This window comes from Pristiophorus japonicus, chromosome 3 (genome assembly GCF_044704955.1).
Source record: "Pristiophorus japonicus isolate sPriJap1 chromosome 3, sPriJap1.hap1, whole genome shotgun sequence".
Taxonomy (NCBI): Eukaryota; Metazoa; Chordata; class Chondrichthyes; family Pristiophoridae; genus Pristiophorus; species Pristiophorus japonicus.
The window spans coordinates 84,354,945-84,368,125 of NC_091979.1; the positions used below are offsets into that span (position 1 = coordinate 84,354,945).

The 13,181-nt window shown below is 47.9% G+C and overlaps 1 protein-coding gene across 1 annotated transcript in view; it reads right to left on the reverse strand.

Moving 5' to 3' along the window:
- cers6 (ceramide synthase 6) overlaps positions 1 to 13,181 on the reverse strand; it is a 356,478-nt gene that overhangs the window by 153,212 nt on the left and 190,085 nt on the right. The gene's annotated exons all lie outside the window — the stretch shown is intronic.

Below are 13,181 nucleotides of genomic sequence, written 5' to 3' on the forward strand. Positions count from 1 at the left end.
ACAGAAATATTGGCTGGGTGAGCGCTTTCCTGCCCCTTGCCTCTGGCTGAATGGCCGAAGATATGCTGCTGCGTGCTTTAGTGAGCTTTGCTGCAAGGTGAAGGATTTCCCGCCCCTAGCCCCTGGCCGAACGGCCGAAGATATGCTGCTGCATGCTTTAGTGAGCTTTACTGCTGGGTGATAGATTTCCAGCCCCTGGCCGAACGGATTGGCGCTGCATGCTGCAGGTGGTGAGGTAGGGACTTTTATTTTTTTATTTATTGATTGATCTTTTATTTTTTAAATTTTTTATTTTTCATTTTTTGATTGATTGATTGATTTATCATTTACTATTGATGATGGTACTTTATTTTTTTAAAGTGAAGGTGTTTAGTGCTCTATCTTCCTTCCCCCCCACCCCACCCAATCTCTGGCTAGCTGTGCTGATTTCTTAACTCTACACAAGGTTTTTCCTGGCATACAAAAGTGGACACTTACTCTGTTCTAAGTTAGTTTGGAGTAACTTTTCGCAGTTCAAACTTACAAAACAGGTGTAAGTGGCTGGACACGCCCCCTTTTGAAAAAAAACGGAACTTAAACGAAACTAAACTAACTCACTAGAACTGGAGCAAACTAAGGGGCCAAGTTTCGGCATGAGTTGCTCCTGTTTTTTTTGAGCAACTGGTTTAGAATGGAGTATCTTAGAAATTGCAATTCTCGGCATTTAGTTTGCTCCAGTTCGAGTCAGTTAGAACAGTTTCACTTTGGAACAGAATTTTTTTTTCAAAAGGGGCGTGTCCGGCCACTTATGCCCGTTTTGAAAGTTTAGCCAGTGAAAGCTTACTCCAAACTAACTTAGAATGGAGTAAGTGTAGATTTTTGCACGCTCAGAAAAACCTTGTCTACACTTAGAAAATCAGGCGTAGGTTACAAATCAAGCGTAGGGAATGGTGGGGGGGTGGTTTAAAGGGAAGTTTACAAACATTAAACACTTCAGTTTTACAAATAAAGAGCCATCATCAATAATAAATGATAAATACATCAATAAATCAACCAATAAATCAATCAAAAAAAATGAATAAAAAATTAAAAAATCAATAAATAAAACATTTTCTACTTACCGACTGCAGCACCGGGAGTCCTCCAACAGCGTGCTGGGATGCCCCCCCCCCCCCCCCCAGTGTGTCTCTGTCAGTGTCTCTATCTCTCTGTCTGTGTGTGTGTGTGTTTCTCACTCTCTGTCTGTCAGTGTCTGTGTTTCTGACAGTGAGGGAAGGGGGAGGAGGGGGGTTGGGGGGGGGGAGGGGGAGAAGAAGGAGGAGAGGGGGGGGAAAGAGGAGGGGGAAGGGAGGAGGAGGGGAGAGGGGGAGGAGGGGGAAGGGGAGGAGAGGAGAGGGGGAGGGAGGAGGAGGGGGAGGGGAGAGGAGAGGAGAGGAGAGGAGAGAGGAGAGGAGAGAGGAGAGAGGAGAGAGGAGAGGAGAAGGGAGGGAGGCTGGCTGGCTGGCCAAGACTTTGGGCTGGATTGACAGGTAGGTGGCCGCGGGGGAGTCGCGGAGGTCGGGGAGTCGCGGAGGGGCGGGAGCGGTGGTCGGGTCGCCGGCGGGGGGGGGGGGAGGTGGGGAGCGGAGGTCGGGTCGCCGGGGGGTGCGGGGGGGGAGCGGAGGTTGGGTGGGTGGAAGGGGGGAGCGGAGGTCGGGTCGCTGGGGCTGGGGGGAGCGGAGGTCAGGGGTGGAGAGCGGACAGCGGAGGTCGGGTCGGGAGGGGGGAGGGGGAGCGGAGGTCGGGTCGTCGGGGGGCGGAGCGGAGGTCGGGTCGCCGGGGGGCAGGGAGCGGAGGTCGGGTCGCCGGGGGGCGTGCGGAGGTTGGGTGGGCAGGGGGGGGGGAAGCGGAGGTCGGGTCGCCGGGGCTGGGGGGAGCGGAGGTCGGGTCCGTTCCGGAGGTGGGGGGGGGAGCGGGAGTCAAGTCGGGTCGGGTCCAGTCGGGAGGGAGTTGGGCGTGGGAGGTGAGCCTTATGCACGCAGCCCCAGTGAGGCCATTCGGCCAGGGCTAGGGGCTGCGTGCTTTGGGCCCCTCCCACAGTTTTGGGCGCCTGGAGCTACTGCACATGCGCGCCCACTGTAGCATGCATGTGCAGAGGTCCCGTCACTGTGTTCAGCGCAGAGACCTGGCTCCGCCCCCCACAGCTCGTGCTGCGCCCAGCTCCAGAGGACCTGCAGGGAGCCGGAGAATAGATGAGTTTTTTTTTAGGCGCACTTTGTGGCGCGAAAAACGGGCATCCAGGCGAAACTTGGGCCCTAAATGTGGAGAATTGCAATTTCTGGGATACTCCAAAAAAACTAGTTGTTCCAAAAAAATAGGAGCAAATCCAGTTGAAACTTGGGCCCATAAACACCAAATAAGAGGTATACGATTATCAGTTCAGTTAAATAAGAACTCGTCAGCTAATACTATGACAATCCTTTTCCTAGCAGCATAAATTTGTTCGGAAACAAATCTCTGCCTGTCATGTGATACAAAGGCATATAGCTTAACTTGGCAATGTGATGTTGGCAGCTGGCAGTGTGAAGATATTGTTTTAATAGTTAAACTGGAACAGAGAAAAAAACATTTATAGAAAAATTAAAACAGTAGCATGTTCTGAGGGTCAGATGACATTCATGAACTACTGTGGTGTTGTTTTCATAATTGACGAACTCTTCTTGGTCCCTGGAGTCAGTTACAGTCTTGTCACACACTCCCAACTAATCTTTAGTTCTCCATGCAGCAAAAATTCCTGTGCTACATATGGATCCAAACAAAATAAAATGCAGATGACGTACTTCAATTAAATTCAAGTCGAGGCACCAACATATTTTGCGGAGTAATGAAATTAATTAGAAGTCACGTGAAGGGTTGATGGGGGAGGCGACCGATTTTCCTCTTTCGGGTGAAGTTCTGGTAGGATGGGACTTCAGAGGCCTCACCCTAACTTGTTTTCCTGGATCAGGGCTCATTACATGTGCATGGTGAGCCCCCGGTGGGATTCCTGCCATCGAGAAAGAGCATGCCAGTGCAAAGGCAGAGAAAAATGGCACTGTAACAGCGGGAATGCAACTGTAGCACCAGGAGAGGCAGCAGGGGATGGAGTCTTAGAGAGCAGGAGACTGGGGAATCGGGGTTCTGAGAATAAGGACTTCAGGGTCAGAGTGAGACTAGAGGTCAAGGGATGGGGGCTTGGGGGTCAGGCAGGTTGAAAGACAGGGATTGGGGAGAATGGAGATTGGGGAATGGGGTGCTTGTGACACAATATTTCCTGCAGAACCAGGAGCAGTAGCAATGCAGTGAGTGGGAGCAGTGGCGAGAAAGGAGCAGGCAGTAAAGGGGTGAGCAAAGCCTGGGGACTTTACTGTGAGTAAATAGTAAACAATTGCTTCCACTGGTGGACAAATGGTGAAGTTGGGGATGGAGACTGACGACTCTCACTGGAAGAACAAAAGGGGATGGGAGGAGGCAAGTGTTTGAACTGAGGGCTATGGGAGCATGGGATGCTTCACCATAAGTGGCTATGGCGAGGCTGTGAGGTCGTGAGGCTCACATTGCGTACTATGAATTCCACGTAGAGGCCCTGTGGGAGGGAGGAAGGAAGGAGGACAGTAGTAGTATGTTTGAGTTTGTGTGTATATATTGGTACATGCAGCAGAGCCTGGTCTCCAGTCGTCTTGGATCCCCTTGCCACTGGACCAAGACCGTGCTCCGTCAAGCCCGTGTGGTGGCTGCTGTGCAACGGCCACCCCACATTAAAATAATTCACGTACACGCATCTTCCATCATTTAAAATGAGTTAATCAATTACCTGAGTACTCATTTTTAGTGTGGAAGCAAGTCATCCTCAACCCCAAGGGACTGCCTATGATGATGATGAGTATGTCAATTAAAAGGGATTGGGATAAGTATTTGAAAAGAAGGAATATAAAATAATCTGGGGGAATCATCATAGGCAGTCCCTCGGGATCAAGGAAGAATTGTTTCCACTCTTAACATGAGTTCTTTGGTGGCTGTACAATCCAATACGAGAACCACAGTCTCTGTCACAGGTGGGACAGATAGTCGTTGAGGGAAGGGGTGGGTGGGACAGGTTGGCCGCATGCTCTTTCTGCTACCTGCGCTTGATTTCTGCATGCTCTCAGCGACGAGACTCGAGGTGCTCAGCGCCCTCCCGGATGCACTTCCTCCACTTCGGGTGGTCTTTGGCCAGGGACTCCCAGGTGTCAGTGGAGATGTTGCACTTTAACAGGGAGGCTTTGAGGGTGTCCTTGTAATGTTTCCACTGCCCACCTTTGGCTCGTTTGACGTGAAGGAGTTCCGAGTAGAGCGCTTGGTTTGGGAATCTCGTGTCTGGCATGCGGACAATGTGGCCTGCCCAGCAGAGTTGATCATGTATGGTCAGTGCTTCAATGCTGGGGATGTTGGCCTGGTCGGGGACGCTAACGTTGGTGCATCTGTCCTCCCAGGGGATTTGTAGGATCTTGCGGAGACATCGTTGGTGGTATTTCTCCAGGGATTTGAGGTGTCTACTGTACATGGTCCATGTTTCTGAGCCATACAGGAGGGCGGGTTTTACTACAGCCATGCAGACCATGAGTTTGGTGGCAGTTTTGAGGGCCTGGTCTTCAAACACTTTGTTCCTCAGGCGGCCGAAGGCTGCACTGGTTCACTGGAGGCGGTGTTGGATCTCGTCGTCAATGTCTGCTCTTGTTGATAGGAGGCTCCTGAGATATGGGAAGTAGTCCATGTTGTCCAGGGCCGTGCCGTGGATCTTGATGACTGGGGGGGCCGTGCTCTGTGGCGAGGACAGGCTGATGGAGGACCTTTGTCTTACTGATGTTTAGCGTAAGGCCCATGCTTTCGTACGCCTCAGTAAATACGTCAACTATATCCTGGAGTGCAGACTCTGTATGTGCGCAGATGCAGGTGTCGTCCGCGTACTGTAGCTCAATGACAGAGGTTGGGGTGGTCTTGGATCTGACCTGGAGACCGTGAAGGTTGAACAGGTTCCCACTGGTTCTGTAGTTTAGTTCCACTCCAGCGGGGAGCTTGTCGACTGTGAGGGAAATGAGGTTTTACGAGAGAGTGCCAGAACTGGCGCAGGCACTGGAGGCCGAATGGCCTCTTCCTGTGCTACAATTTCTATCATTCTATGAAAACTCCCCTTTATTGAGTGGCTTAGAGATGTTGGTGCTGAGCTGTGTTTTGGATGATGTGCTCCAAACACCAAGCCTGCTGCCATTTGTGCGATCCCTTGATTTGGTTCAGGTCGGTGCGGCACAAACCGACTTAAACCAAACCAAGCGATCGTGGTGAAGTCCAAGTACAGATTGACTCTGACCGCAGAGATAGTGGATGCATTGGTTGTAATCTACCAACATTTCCTGGATTCTGGGGACAACCCAGCAGATTGGAAAACCGCAAATGTAATGCCCCTATTTAAAAAAGGAGGCAGACAGAAAGCAGGAACCTATAGACCAGTTAGCTTAACATCTGTCGTTGGGAAAATGTTGGAGTCCATTATTAAAGAAGCAGTAGCAGGACATTTGGAAAAGCATGATTCAATCAAGCAGAGTTAACATGGTTTTATGAAAGGGAATCACGTTTGATAAATTTGCTGGAGTTCTTTGAGGATGTAATGAGCAGGGTGGACAAGGGGGAACCAGTGGATGTGGTGTATTTGGATTTTCAGAAAACATTTGATAAAGTGTCACATAAAAGGTTACTGCACAAGATAAAAGTTCACAGGGTTGGGGGTAATATATTAGCATGGATAGAGAATTGGCTAATTAACAGAAAAGAGAGAGTCGGGATAAACGGGTCATTTTCCGGTTGGCAAACAGTAACTAGTGGATCGGTGCTGGGGCCTCAACTATTTACAATCTATATTAATGACTTGGATGAAGGGATCGAGTGTAATGTAACCAAGTTTGCTGATGATACAAAGATGGATGGGAAAGCAAATTGTGAGGTCACAAAAAATCTGCAAAGGGATATAGACAGGCTGAGTGAGTGGGCAAAAATTTGGCAGATGGAGTGTAATGTGGGAAAATGTGAGGTTATCCACTTTGGCAGAAAAAATAGAAAAGCAAATTATAATTTAAATGGAGAAAAATTGCAAAGTGCTGCAGTACAGAAGGACAGTTTTGATCTCCTAATCTGAGGAAGGACGAGCTTGCTATTGAGGGAGTGCAATGAAGGTTCACCAGACTAATTCCCGGGATGGCAGGACTGACATATGAAAAAAGACTGGATCGGCTAGGCTTATACTCACTGGAATTTAGAAGAATGAGAGGGGATCTCATAGGAACATGTAAAATTATAACGGGACTGGACAGGTTAGATGCAGGAAGAATGTTCCCGATGTTGGGGAAGTCCAGAACCAGGGGTCACAGTGTAAGGATAAGGGGTAAGCAATATAGGACCGAGATGAGGAGAAACTTTTTCACCCAGAGAGTGGTGAACCTGTGGAATTCTCTACCACGGTGAGTTGTTGAGTCCAGTTCGTTGGATATATTCAAGAGGGAGTTAGATGTGGCCCTTACTAAGGGGATCAGGGGGTATGGAGCGAAAGCGGGAGTGGGGTACTGAAGTTGAATGGTCAGCCATGATCATATTGAATGGTGGTGCAGGCTCGAAGGGCCGAATGGCCTGCTCCTGCACCTATTTTCTATGTTTCTATGTCCTTGTGCATGAAACACAAAAAGTTAGTACAGGTGCAGTGTCCCGAATCCGGAACCCTCGGGACCGAGGCCGTTCCGGATTCCGCGTTGTTATGGACTTGCAACGTCTTTCTGAGGTCACGAATCCGGAAACACCCGAGTCCAGTTTCATAAGGGGGGGGGTGGGGGGGGGGGGGGTACCTGGTGAGGAGCTGTTCAGGCCATCTGGGGCCCGCCAAGGAGGTTGTCGGGCCGCCCCGGCCTCGCTGAGGAGGTGCTCGGGCGGGCCGGCGAGGAGGCGTCGAGGTAAGGGCAACAACGGATCTCCGAGATCGGCAGGGTCGTCAGGTCCGGATTCTGGAACATTTTACAGATTCCGGGTGACCCTGCCACCAACTGGTCTGGAGTCCAGTTTCTGGAACATTCCGGATTCCAGAACTCTGAATTCTGGACGCTGCACCTGTATGCAGGTTCAGTGAGTAATCAGGAAGGCAAATGGAATGTTGGCCTTTATCGCAGGGGGGATAGAGTATGAAAGCAGAGAAGTCCTGCTACAACTGTACAGGGTATTCGTGAGGCCACACCTGGAGTACTGTGTACAGTTTTGGTCTCCGTATTTAAGGAAGGATATACTTGCATTGGAGGCTGTTCAGAGAAGGTTCACTAGGTTGATTCTGGAAATGAGGGGGTTGACTTATGAAGATAGGTTGAGCAGTTTGGGCCTATACACACTGGTGTTCAGAAGAATGAGAGGTGATCTTATCGAAACATATAAGATTATGAGGGGGCTTGATGCAGAGAGGATGTTTGCACTGATAGGGGAGACTAGAACTAGAGGGCATAATCTTAGAATAAGGGGCTGCCCCATTTAAAACTGAGATGAGGACAGGTTAGATGCAGGAAGAATGTTTCCAATGTTGGGGGAGTCCAGAACCAGGGGTCACAGTCTAAGGATAAGGGGTAAGCCATTTAGGACTGAGATGAGGAGAAACTTCTTCACTCAGAGAGTTGTTAAGCTGTGGAATTCTCTACCGCAGACAGTTGTTGATGCCAGTTCATTGGATATATTCAAGAGGGAGTTAGATATGGCCCTTAAGGCTAAAGGGATCAAGGGATATGGAGAGAAAGCAGGAAAGGGGTACTGAGGTAAATGATCAGCCATGATCTTATTGAATGATGGTGCAGGCTTGAAGGGCCGAATGGCCTACTCCTGCACCTATTTTCTATGTTTCTATAATGAGGGGGCTCAACAAGGTGGATGCAGAGAGGAAATTTCCACTCATAGGGGAAACTAGAACTAGGGGGCATTGTCTCAGATTAAGGGGCCGCCCATTTGAAACTAAAATGAGGAGGAATTTCTTCTCAAGAGGGTTGTAAATCTGTGGAATTCTCTGCCCCAGAGAGCTGTGGAGGCTGGGTCATTGAATATATTTAAGGCAGAGATGGACAGAGCAGTAAGTGAATAAAGGGTTATGGAGTGCAGACAGGGACGTGGAGTTGAGGCTAAGATCAGGTCAGTCATGATCTTATTGAATGGTGGAGCAGGCTTGAGGGGCAAAATGGCCTACTCCTGCTCCTATTTCTTATGTTCTTATGTAGCTCCTAGTTCAGAGTTGTTACCTTCATAGAGAATGTGAGTCCAAACCAGAGTCTGAGGAGATATGGAGAGAGATGGGGCCTGTTAAAGTTCTGATCGACTGGGGAGCTTGAGGGCAATTCTTACTGTAGTTTCAAGGTGAATATCAATGGTTTATAAGATTACTACTAGTTACATGTCGCATGTCGGGGCAGTACACCTATTACTGCCAGTTACATATAGACAATCGGTGGGTATTACTGTTGGTTATGAGGGGAATCTGAGTGTTACCGGTATTACAAATAGTTATCTGTACAATTTCAGTGAGTTACTATTAGTGATTGGTGGAAGCAAAGTTCCTCTCACCTCTGGTTTCCCCCTTGCAAACTTCACCTCCCTCAGTTTACCCTCTTCCCGTCCTCATTTTCCCTCTTCCCGCCCTCGGTTTCTCCTCTTCCCCGCCCTCGGTTTCTTCTCCTTCCCCGCCCTCGGTTTCTTCTCCTTCCCTGCCCTCAGTTTCTCCTCGTTCCCCCCTCGGTTCCCTCTCCCTCCCCGCCCTCGGTTTCCCCTCTTTCCCCCCTCGGTTTCCCCTCTTTTTCCCCTCGGTTTCCCCGCTCATATGCCCTTGAATTCTGCTCTTCCTTGCCCTTGGTTTCCTTTCTTCACCTGCTAATGTGTGGCCTCCTAGTTCTCGAAACTTCGTAACTGCTGGCGTGAAACCACAAGCAAAGATGCTCAACGGTCGGAGACCCAGCGGTTCTAAGGTACAGACAACAACATTTGCAGATGTCATGTAAACACATGCCATGTGATCAAGCCTCCAGCATTACCTCTGACCAGAGTTGGCAACCCTACCCGCTAGGGACCTGCGCCCCAACTCCACACTGCCGTTTGCAAGCAGCAGGCAGAGATAGAGCAGCTGGGGTCAGTCCTGGCAAGGGCATGGGGAGAGAAATCCTAATTAGGCTCGTTTGTCAAAGTTGAAACAAAGACTTTGCCATGTGTTGTTCAACTATGCAGCATCCTTTAAGCTCCATGAAATCTGTTGTCCATTCGCACCCCAGTATAATTTCTCCAAGTCTTTCAACATTTGTGATAAGCAGTGGAGTTAGTTTTTGATACATCTGTCCATGTTTCAGTTCTCCTCGTTCGTACCCTGTAGCTATGCCACTTAAGAGAAAAAAATGCTTTATATTCAATGTAAAAAGTTCATCAAAGCTACCTGCTAAAATGATAGTGAATTTGATAACTAAGTATAATTTTCTCTTAGAACATTGTAATTTTTTTTTGCAGTCTTTGAACATATGCTGTTAAGTTATCATAGCTGTTTCTGTTTCTCTCTCCACAGATAATGCATAACCTGTTGAGTGCCTCCAGTATTTTCTGTTTTAAGTTAGCATAGTGTTTCCTTCTCGGCGTAGGTTTGCTATGCCATCAGCTAAATTTATATTGTTGCTTATTGAGCCAAAGATTAATATATGAACAAACCTGCAATGGAGTATGCCTACATTCAACACAATCACAACTGTTTGTAATTAGTTATCCAGTACATACACTGGACACCTATATCTTCCATATGAGATAAACATAGTGAGAGATGAAGTATTAAGGAGTATAGCAACTTTGAAAGTGGATAAATCCCCAGGCCCGGATGAAATGTATCCCAGGCTGTTAAGAGAAGCAAAAGAGGAAATAGCAGCGACTCTGACTATCCAATCTTCCAATCCTCTCTGGCTACAGGTGTGGTGCCGGATGACTGGAGGACTGCTAACATTGTACCTTTGTTTAAAAAGGGAGAAAGGGATAGACCGAGTAATTACAGGCAAGTCAGCCTAACATCAGTGGTAAAATTATTGGAAAAATTCCTGAGGGACAGGATAAATCTTCATTTGGAAAGACTTGGATTAATCAAGGACAGTCAGCATGGATTTGTTAAGGGAAGGTCGTGACTGACTAAGTTGATTGCATTTTTCAAGGCGGTAACCAGGAGGGTTGATGAGGGCAGTGCATATGATGTAGTGTACATGGATTTTAGCAAAACTTTTGATTAGGTCCCACATGGCGGACTGGTCAGAAAAATAAAAGTCCATGGGGTCCAAGGCAAAGTGGCAAGTTGGATCCATAATGGTTGATAGGTGCTTTTGTGACTGAAAGGCTGTATCCCGTGGAGTTCTGCAGGGCTCAGTACTGGGTCCCTTGCTTTTTGTGGTATATATCAATGACTTGGACTTGAATGTTGGGGGTATGATTAAGAAGTTTGCAGATGACACTAAAATAGGCTTTGTGGTTGATAATGAAAAAGAAAGCTCTAGATTGCAGGAAGATATCAATGTACTGGTCAGGTGGGCAGAACAGTGACAAATGGAATTCAATCCGGATAAATGTGAAGTAATGCATTTGGGGAGGTCCAACAAGGCACATTACACATTAGATGGTACAACACTGAAAAGTGTAGAGGAAAAAAGGGACCTTTGAGTGCAAGTTCACAGATCTCTGAAGGTAGCAGGCCAGGTAGATAAGGTGGCTAAGAAGAAATAAGGAATACTTGCCTTTATTAGTCAAGGCATGGAATACAAGAGCAAGGAGGTTATGCTTGAACTGTATAAAACACTGGTTAGGCTGGAGTATTGTGTGCAGTTCTGATCATCACATTACAGGAAAGATATGATTGCACTGGAAAAGGTGCAGAAGAGATTTACAAGAACATTGCCTGGACTGGAGAATTTTGGCTATGAGGAAAGACTGGAGATGCTGGGTCTGTTTTCTTTGGAACAGAGGAGGCTGAGGAGATACCTGATTAAGGTGTATACAATTCATAGGCGGTCCCTCGAACGAGGATGACTTGCTTTCACATGAGTTCACAGATGTTTCAATGAAGGACTCGATGTTCAAGTCCTGAACTCCAATTGAAGGGTGGAAGATGCCTGTGCGTGGATTTTTTTAACGTGTAGTGGCCGTTGCATATTAGCCACCACACGGGCTTGACAGAGCTAGGCCTTTATCCAGTGGCAAGGGTTAATCAGGACGACTGGAGATCTGCTCTGCTGCACGGACCTAGTGTGCACACATATCGCAGTGTGGACTGGCCCGTGCTGCCCCTGGGCCCTCGGCTCTTCTGGGCCCCGTATCCTCATTCACCTCACCTTCGTCACGATCTCTCGCCGCTCCTCCGCCACAAACATTTACCGCATCTCCGCCACGAACTCTCACTGTACCTCCGCCATGAACTCTCGCCGCTCCTCCGCCACAAACAACTGGCGCACCTCCACCACGAACTCTCGCTGCACCTCCGCCGCGAACTCTCGCCGCACCTCCACCACGAACTCTCACCGCTCCTCCGCCACGAACATTCGCCGCACCTCCGCCACAATCACCCACCAAATCTCAGCCACGATCCCTCATCACTCCTCCGCCCCGATCACTCGTCGCAAGTCCGCCACGACCATCCTGCTCCTCTGCTGTACCAGGGCCCCGCCGATGCTTCTGCCCATGCTCCAACCGGTGACCTGGGTCCTGATGACGTCACCCAGTCGCCCACCTCGCACATTTGTGTCGGCTCGCGCTGGAAGCTGCATGTCATGTTCCAGCTCTTATACTCCCGACCTGCGGTGGTGTCCTCTCGCAGGTCGAGGTGGCCCACGATGTATAAAACTTTGAGGGGCCTGGATAGAGTGGATAGGGAGGACTTGTTTCCCTTGGCAGAGGGCTCAACAACCAGGGGGCATAGATTTAAAGTAATTGGGGGGAGGTATAGAGGAGATATGAGGGGAAATTTCTTCACCCAGAGGGTAGTGGGGGTCTAGAACTCACTGCCTGAAAGGGTGGTAGGGGAAGAAACCCTCACCACATTTAAAAAATACTTGGATGTGCACTTAAAGTGGACTGCGGACCCAGAACTGGAAAGTAGAATTAGGCTGCATAGCTCTTGGTCGGCTGGCGCAGACACGATGGGCTGAAATGGCCTCCTTCCGTGCTGTAAATTTCTATGATTCTATGATTCTAGATCAGGGCTTCCAGCTATGCCTGTCTATTTACATCTTTGTGTGCATTATCTCTGCACAGTAGACACTATCTGAACTAATGTCTGTGACAGCCATATAAAAGGTGATGTATAACTGGGAGATTTTATATTAAATTATATTAGGGGAAGGTATGAGCAATTTTTAACAAAAAGCTCCGTTGTAAAATCGATAATACTTTGCAATTTTGTCCTGGCAATAACTAATTTGCAAAGTTCTTAAAATTAAATATCTGACAGAAAAAGTATAATACCAAGCCAGAAATGCTGCTATTTGAGAAGGAACTGTGTATTTGAAATCAATTAGAACTCAATTTTCCTTACTCAGGCTCAGTCTTTTTTTTGTCCTAAATTATCTTCATAACCTGGATTATCAAGCCACCTGCACGAAAGTGAAACTGTATTGGATTGAGAAACATATTTCTAATGCAAGTTTAGCAATGATCTGTAAAGAAGAGCATGGACTTTGATTCTGATATCAATGAAATTCTAACTATGTTGAGTTGTCCAAGCGAGACCTACAGTTTTTGTTCAATCACAACTTGCATTTATATAGCATCTTTAACATAGTAAAATGTCCCAAGAGGCCTCACAAAAGAGTTATCAAATAAAATTTGACACATTGCCACATAAAGAAATATCAGGGCATGTGACCAAAAGCTTGGTCAAATAAGTAGATTTTAAGGAACACATAAAGGAGGAGAGAGAGATAAGAGAAGAGGAGAGGTTTAGGGAAATCGTTCCAGAGCTTAAGGCCTTGACCAGGGTCAAGCAAGGCTGCGTCATTGCGCCAACGCTCTTCTCGATCTTCCTTGCTGCAATGCTCCATCTCACTCTCAACCAGTTCCCCGCTGAAGTGGAACTAAATTATAGAACCAATGGTAACCTGCTCAACCTTCGTCACCTCCAGGCTAGATCCAAG